This window comes from Choloepus didactylus, chromosome 1 (assembly GCF_015220235.1).
Source record: "Choloepus didactylus isolate mChoDid1 chromosome 1, mChoDid1.pri, whole genome shotgun sequence".
NCBI lineage: Eukaryota > Metazoa > Chordata > Mammalia > Pilosa > Megalonychidae > Choloepus > Choloepus didactylus.
Window position 1 is genome coordinate 97,125,576 of NC_051307.1, and position 8,733 is coordinate 97,134,308.

General features: G+C 40.9%; 1 protein-coding gene across 4 annotated transcripts in view; it reads left to right on the forward strand.

Moving 5' to 3' along the window:
• Nucleotides 1-873: 873 nt before the first annotated feature.
• Nucleotides 874-8,733, forward strand: part of ATP13A3 (ATPase 13A3) — a 91,093-nt gene continuing 83,233 nt past the window's right edge. For 3 of the 4 annotated variants that reach the window (XM_037838053.1, XM_037838036.1, XM_037838046.1), the window contains exons 1-2: nt 938-960; nt 1,777-1,820. The gene's annotated coding sequence lies outside the window, so the exon portion shown is untranslated. Of the gene's footprint in view, nt 961-1,776; nt 1,821-8,733 lie in introns of all 4 variants that reach the window. The other variant, XM_037838019.1, reaches the window with a different exon arrangement.

Consider the following 8,733-nt stretch of genomic DNA (forward strand, 5'->3'; position numbering starts at 1 on the left):
GGTCGGGCGCACAGAGCAGGTTAAGTGCGAATTGTTTTGTGTTTTGGGGGTGGGTGGTAAACGAAGGGAATGAAAGAGACCGGGATTGGGAGCTAGGATTTGGCCTCTACTCTGTGACTCCGGCTAAGTTTAGTTTATTTAGGCCTCTCACCGGGCCTCAGTTTCCCTGTTCATAAAATGGGGGTTTGGACTATGAGCTGTGGCGTTGCGCAGCCAGAGCACCAAATTCCACCTCCTCGCGCCAATAAAAGGGCTGTTCTCCCTTAGGAACCCCTCCACCCAAACACCTATCTCTGTCTGAGGGAGTCCCCTTTTCATTCCTTAGCCTATTTCAGCCGCGCTAAAGGCGAAGGGGGCGGGGCAACCAGTCTCCCCGCCCACTCAGACTGGTTCCGCCCCGCTTGACGTCTCCACCGCGCCCCTCCTGCCCTCGGCGCTTGCATGAAGCATCACGTGACCTCACATCCGGCGCGGGATTCCCGAGCTCGCCGCGCGCGCGCTCCCCCTCCCGCCCGCCGGCACTCGAGGCAGCGTGATCCGGGCGCCGCCGCTGAGGGGAGGGGGGTTCGCTACGTCGCTAGCGGCGGGAGGCTGTTTCGGAGTGCAGACCGCCCCCCTCCCCTGCCCTCCCTCCCCTGCTGCCCTCCCTTGTTCTCACTCTGCCCGGGCGACACGCCACCACCGCGGGCGCTGAGTCGGAGAGCGCTGACGCCCCTGCGCTCCGCTCGGCCCGGGCCTCGCCGCGGCGCCTCCCTCCCCTCACCCCGAGCCGCAGCGCGCGGCGGCAGCGGTGCCTCGAGCCAGAGCGACCCGCGGCCGCTGGTGCCGGCCGAGGGCGATGGGGCTGGGCTGAGGCGAGGGGGCGGCGGGGGCGACAGCGGCTGCCCCGGCTCCCTGTGGCCCCTCGGCTGCTCCAGCCGGGAGGCCGCGGGAAAGACGGCGCGACGGCAGCAGCAGGCGGTGAGTGGCTCTGGCTTCCCAGGCGCAGTATGGCAGGGCGAGCGAGGCGTGGAGAGGATGGGTGGTGATGACGGGGGAGGTTGGGAGAGACGAGTGGAATTGTCAGCGGTAGCGGGTACCAGGTGAGTTTACGGTCTGCCTCCTCGGGCCGACATGGGGCATCATTTCTCCTGGAAGGTGTGTGTGACGGGGAGAGGTGGGAGGGAGTCACTGAGACCGCGGAGTGTCTGGGACAGGTGAGGCTGGAAAAAGGAATTCACGTTGTGGTTTTGAAGGCCTGCTTTGAATAAGCTTCTTGCCGGGAGGGCGAGTATGTTTTGGGGCCAGGGAGCGGGATGGTGGTCCAGGCCCCTTAGAAAGTCCGGGAGGTGGTGTGGTCTTGTGGTCGACCGTGGGTATTGGCAGGGCCCTTCATGGCTTTGTGCGGGTGCTCGCCGAAGGAACCGTGAGTTCATCCTTACTCGCTGAGTATTGGAGGTCCCTGTCAACTACCGCCTTATATAGATAAACTTGAGTGAGGCCCCGGGAGAATGACTTTGGGTTGCCTAAGGCCCGCTCACTCTGACTCAGTGTCAGAACTAGAAAAACCCAGATCTTCTCCCCCGTAGACCAGGGCCCTCTCCTCCAGTACTTTCATAGCCATTCTTTTTATGGCCTTTCCCTCTCTTCATTCCCTTCACGGAGTTAGCTCCTGGTGGATGTAGGACCTCTGTTTGGGAAGGAAGCCGGTTGCAGATTGACAGCAGTAACTCAGTTTGGGGCTTCCCAATTTGGACAGCTCTTGTGACAGGTGTTAATTGTGTCTTCTTCCTGTAGATCTGGCAGAAACATCCTTGGAGCTTGGTGTCTGGACTTAGGAGGTATGAATCACCCATATAATTAACTACTTTTTGATCATCAGTGTCTTCGAGCTATATTTAGTGGTTACATTAGTGCAAAATGAATGGGTATGCAGTTGTAAATCTCAAAACAGAAACCTGTCCTCTTTTACACAATTCTGAACTAAACGAATAGAACGTATTTGTGTATGTAATAGCTTTTTTAGATGTATAAGACAGGAAGTTAGAGTTTTAGAATCGAATAAATGCAGGGGCTTTAAAGATTATTGGCAAATGAAGACTGTCTTTGAAGGGTTTTGTTGTTAAAATAAAGGTGTTCTGATTTGGTTGTTCTTTGAAGGGGGAGTGCTTAGTTGAAAGTGTTTTTCCTTGGTTAGAACTCAGCCTCTTTACCAAGAAACATGTATTAATTTTGTTTCACTGGACTTTATGCAACATTCTCTTCTTTAGAGGATTGTTGCTTTGCTGAATAGGCTACAGTTGCCAAAATAAATGTGTGTGGGCATTCCATTCTAGTTTAGGAACCCCTTTTAAACAGAAATCAGTTCCTGGAAGTTGTTGGAAGTAGTAGTCCTGCAACCATCATTAATAATAGAAGTTTACTTTTGCTACTATCCTTGTTTTTGTATTTTCCATTCTTAGATCAGAGTGAGGGTGAAGCAGTTAAGAAAGTAAAATTTTGTTTGTTTGTTTGTTTGTTTTTTAACATTGTCAGTGTAGCAAAGCCTGTTTTTGGTCAGGAGAGATTGGATAGGAAAAGTGAGGATGTGGTTTGGTTGCTTCAGTTTATAAATAAAGTTGACAAGCTTCAGTTTGATGCATTGTTCAAATTATGTAGTAGGAGGGCTGATTATTCTTTGTACAGGCCAACCAGTAAGCTTTCTTTGGGAGACCTCTGGCAATTAACATTTTTATTTTCAAACTATTTGAGATAAAGAGAATACATTCCCACAGAGATAGGAAAGTAGTTCCATAGTCATTAGAACAAAGATCCGTAAACTGAATGTCTCAACAGTATCTTGTGATGCATTTTCTGCTTGATTCTGCTTGTTGCTTATCAGATATTAGAGCTAAAATTCTAATGCTGGTTTAGTTAGCTCTTGATATTATCTCAGTATTATATCAGTTTTCCATTTATGTCAGATTAAAGTATGGGTTCTTATTATATAAATGTGTGTTGGCGGCTATAGCATATTTTAGTGAAAAGAACTTAATTGGGAATGAGACCTGAGTTCAAATTCTGACCTTCATAGCAAACTACTTGACTTTTAACAATGCTTATAGTTACTGAGTAAACTTACCTACAGTTGACAGAAATTACATGAATTAGCTCATTTAAATGTCGTTTTACAGAGGATGAAACTGAGGTTGCCCAGAGTCACAAATAGCTAATAGGATAAGCCTAGAAATTGGAACCTCTGTGTCACATACAGTTACGTAGAATTGGGATTCTGGTTCTCCCTTATACTGTAAACTGCTTAACTTCCCTGATCCTCCTGCTACCACCCCCCTCCTTTTTTTTTAAATTAATAAAGTAGAATAGTAATATTTCCATCAAAGAGTTTTGAGAATTAGCTGAGAACATATTCAGAGAAAGGAGCACTCTTCCTGGTACATAATAGTTTATTTTCCCCTTCCATTCCGTATACTCAATAAAGTTGTGCTCGTTTAGGATGGTGGTTTTGTAACCATTGTGACTATGAGTGATTAAAATATGAATGTACTTTATTCCTTAGGTTAATATTAATCCTAGGAGATGGGCTCTGGATCGTATTACTAGGGACATACCCTATTCATCTGCCAAACTTAGTGAGAACTGATCATTGATAGGAGTGTCTTTATTTTGTATTTTTTTTCCCCAATGGTCTGGATGATGGTAGAAATAAGAACTTCATGCATACTTGTGAATGACAAGATGGTGGTAATTTCTAAAATCTTGGAAAACAGAAATAGAATTTCAAAATGATCTTGAATGACCTAAAGCTGGATTCTGTTCCCTGGTACTTGGTGACCAAAATCAACTATACAAGTACTAAGTGGGAGATATGTCAGTGGACCACAGATGGATGGGAGTTAGCAGCTTACCATTTTTTTTTAAATGCAATTTTATTGAAGTATATTCACATACCATACAGTCATCCGAAGTATACAACAGTTGTTCACAGTATCATTGTACAGTTGTGCATTCATCACCACAGTCAGTTTTTGAACATCTTCATTACTCTAAAACAAAGTAAGAATAAAAATAAAAGTAGAAAAGAACACCTCAAACATCCTATACCCCCCTCCCCCCTATTATTCATTTACTTTTTGTCTCTATTTTACTACTCATTTGTCCATACCCTGGGTAAAGGGAGGCTTATCACTTATTAAAGTCTGTCTTAAAACTCTTAAAATAGTTCACAGGGTATGCTAAAAGGTGATAATCTAGTATCTGAAGTTTGTTAAGGTGATATACTTGATGCATCACAAGGGCTTGTTCCAATAATGGAATACATTCTGGTTAACTCTGGATCCAAGAGATAGCTCAGTGGATTTAGTCTTTGGTTTTGGAATATAGTTTGCATGTGTGAAATGGGGCTTACTGGCCTCTGGAGAGAGTAAATTTGTGGTTATCAAAACCATGTTCTAATTAACTCACCTAACTAGTCCAGATAACATGCATGAAGCAAGAAAATAATTATTAGAGTCTTACTTGATTTTTGTTGATCTTCATATTTTGAGAGTAGAAACAAGAGAATAGAAACAGAATTGGGGCACATATTTTAAGATTTCAGCAAAAACAAAAAGTAAAAGATTTTAGGCTTCGTCTGGAGAAAGGTAGGACTTATAAGGTAGAATGTTGTGAAGTTAATGGTTATTTCTGATTTTAAAAGTTTTAAGTTAAAAACATTTGTATCAGTAAGATTAAAAATAACGATAATGTGAGATGTCATAAATAAATGATAATTGGGAAAAAATGTTCACTCTTACAATAATGAGTTAAAAAATGATTTTATGGTGATCAATGAGGAGGAAGACAAATGGAATGAAGTAAAGAGATGTCCAGACAATCAAATGTCTGATACTGAGGAAAGTTGTTTGAGATTGCTGAAGAGTTTTCATTGAATAATTCTCCAGAGAGAACTACCTCAACACCTGATCTGTTAACATCTTAGTCCCAAGGCCTCACATTGGGGTCATTGCTAGAGTCTGAAATGGTAAAAAATGAACTTAAGTAGCAATCTTGAAGACCACCAAATACAAAAAGGGACTAATGTACCACAGGTCATTTCCCCAAGCAGAGACCATATGGACCTATGAAAATGAATTTCCTCCTATATGCATGTCTTTGAAATTTCAAATGAACATACTTCTCTTGCCTCTTCCTATCACTAAGAGCCATTAACACTTTTAAGTATCAACTGAGATTGCAGGAAGAGGTGCCTTGTGTTTGAATGTTTTATGTATGGGAAATGGGATGAAAGAAGTGAGTTGTAAAATTAATTTGTTAATCACAATTCTGTCTCTCTTTTGACTTTTACATTTACTCCTGGTGGGTCTTTTAAATGATTAGTTAATGATAATCAGACTAGTTAGGTAGGAAATTAAATTTCAGGGAAAAGTGAGTTAACTGTGTAAGGTACAATTTCCTGATTCTGTGGTGTAGAACTTGCTGATGAGTGTAAAATCTTTTTCTGGAAATTGTAATGAAGAATACTTTTAACTGTTGGGTGGCAAGGTGAAAGTTCTACAATGATGACAAGTTGGATTAGTTGATCCATCTTTATTTTATCTAGTTTTTCTTATTTTCTTCACAAAGGAATTCATGAGTTGAATATTGAAATCAAGCTATGAGATTGGAAAATAATGCTGAGAGGTCATAGATAATTTAGATTAGCCCCCCAGAAGCAGAAACTGATGCCTGGAGATGTAAGAGAGACAGCATGTTATAAAAGGTTAGATAGAACCCATGTCTTTCTCTTAGTTGGGTGTTATTTTCACTCTTGCCTTTATTTTGTATTCTGTATTGATGGCACATCTCAAAACTCAATGTGTTTTTTTCCCTATTGAGAATCAGTTTGTGTGAGTGTGTGTGTGTGTTTGTGTGTTTTTTTTAACTTGTTTTGCTTCTGGTCAGAGGTTTCTTTCTGGATGGCAGTCCCTGCCACCTACAGATAGTGAGTGCTTGTATCAGCAGGCTAAGTCTCTCCCAGGCTCTGAGTAACAGATTTCCTCACTCCCTGGGTAATAGTTTAAGAACTCAGGCACAGTAGTTTGAGACTAGTCTGTTGCTCTAAACCAAAGTGGTGATTCCCTCAAAGCTGGACTGCTTACAAACCTGCCTGCTGCCTGCCTGGCTGACAAAGAGACAAAGACAAGTGCTTTGGCACTTAGTTCTTTCTGATCAAAATAGCTGAGTAAAGTGAAATCACCTTTTATGGGGGGCTTTGGACCTAAAGTCCCATTTAAGGTAACAATCCTGAATAGTAAAAATTACCCTTGAAAAAATCCTTTAGGGAAGTACCCGTTTGAAAACTGGTTGAAAACTGATATGCTATCTTTTGATTCTCTCAGCTAGCTTTCCTTTCAACATTAGGTTACTTTTTTTTGATAAGCTGGAATCATAACAGCTATGTGAGATGCCTTTGACAGGTAAATGGGAATTTAGATTGCTGAGGAATAGCAGATTTATAGTTTCCATTTCATGCTAACTCTGGGACAGAGATGTAAATGGCAGGTATCTTGCCACCATTATTTGGATTGTTTCTCTCTCCTGTCCTCCCCCCCCCCCCCCGCCCCACTCCCAGCATCCATAGTTGAATTGTTACACTTAATTAAGTGCACATATGATGTGACTTCTCAATTTGATTAATGGAGAAGGATTAGACATTTATGAAAATCTGCTAGGTATTATACACCACACAAAGAACTTAGTATAATTAAAAGGCTTGGTGGTTTGTATGATTCTGTAGTGATGCTCAACTACTTTCACTGTTTTTAAGAGTTAATGTCTTTCTGCCAGCAAGATCTGCATACTGTTTGAAAAGAACTATATAAATAGTTAATGTTTCCATGAAATTTAAACTAACTGAACTTAAGTGTCACTCTGGGAATAGCAAAGTAAGAAAACAGCAGTCTAAGAAAACCATTACAGTGCCTAAAGATTTGTTAGCAGTCATATACCCTGGGAGAGGGTGTGTACTAGATAAAATGTGGGCTTCCAGAGCCAGATAGAAGTGCTTTTGAATTCTAGCCCCAGCACTTACTAGTTCTGTAAACTGGGTCAGGTCACTTTACCTAGTTTCTTCATTTGCCAAGTGGAGTTAATAATAGCTATTTTATAGAATTGTGAGGACAAAAGGTTCATTAAATGGTGACTTACTATTACTTGCTAGTTTAATACCCATTTTATTTATTTTTGTTTTAAAATTTTTATTGTGCTAACATATACAACATATAAAATTTCCCATCTTAACCACTCCCAAGCATATAATTCAGTGGCATTAATCATATTCACAGTGTTGTGCTAACCTTACCATCCTCCATTACCTAAACTTTCCCATCATTCCAGACAGAAACCCATCATCCATTATGCATTAACTCCCCATTCTCTGACCTCCCCCACCCCGTAATCTGCACTCCACTTTCTGTCTATGAATTTGCATATTCTAGTTATTTCATATAAGTGGAATCATACAGTATGTCTTTTGTGTCAGATTTATTTCACTCAACATGATGTCTTCAGGGTTTTTATCCACATGTGGCATGGATCAGAACTTCATTACTTTTTACCTCTGAATAGTGTTCCATTGTATGTGTTTTGTTTACCCGTTCATCTGTTGTTGAACATTTGTGTTGCATCCACCTTTTGGCTACTGTGAATAATGCTGCCATGAACACATTGGTGTACAAATACATTTCTGTTCGAGTTCTTTTTTCAGTTCTTTTGGGTTTATACATAGAAACTGGGTCATATGGTAATTCTATGCTTAACTTTCTGAGGGGCCATCATACTGTTTTCCACAGCTGCTGTACCATCTTACATTCCCACCAGCAATGCACCAGTGTTCCTATTTCTCCATATCCTTTCCAACACTTGTTATTTTCTCTTTAAATGACAGTCATTCTAGTGGGTGTGAAGTGGTTTTTATTTGCATTGTGGTTTTTATGTGCATTTCCCTAATGGCTAATGATTGAACATCTTTTCGTGTGCTTATTATATGTATTGGCCATTTGTATATATTCGTCGGAGGAACATTTGTTCAAGTCCTTTGTTCATTTAAAAATTAGGGTGTCTTTTTATTGTTGAGTCATAGAAGTTCTTTACATATTTTGGATCTTAAACTCTTATCAGATATATGGTTTCCAAATATTTTCTCTCATTCTTTAGGTTGTCCTTTTATTTTCTTGACAATGTTCTTTGATGTACAGTTTTTAATTTTGATGAAGTCTAATTTACCAATTTTTTTCTTTTGTTGTTCCTGCTTTTTGTGTGAAGTCTAAAAATCCAATGCCTAATAAGGTCCCAAAAGTATTCTCCTGTGTTTTCTTCTAAGAGTTTTAGCCCTTTATAAGTAGGCCATTGATCCATTTTGAATTAGCTTTTTTTTTTTTTTTTTTCCCTGTATGGTCCACTTTCATTATTTTGCATATGGATATCCAGTTTTCCCAATGCCTTTTGTTGAAGAGACTATTCTTTTCCTGTTGAGTGTACTTGGCATTCTTGTCAAAAATCAGTTGACCATAGATGTGTAGGTTTGTTTCTGAATTCTCAATTCAATTCCATTGGTCTGTATCTCTGAGCTTGTGCCAGTACCACACTGTTTTGGTTATTGTAGCTTTGTCAAGTTCTGAAATTGGAAAGTGTGAGTCCTCCAACTTCGTTCTTTTTCAAGACAGTTTTGGCTACTCAGGGTCCCCTGCCCTTCCATATGAATTTAATGATTAGATT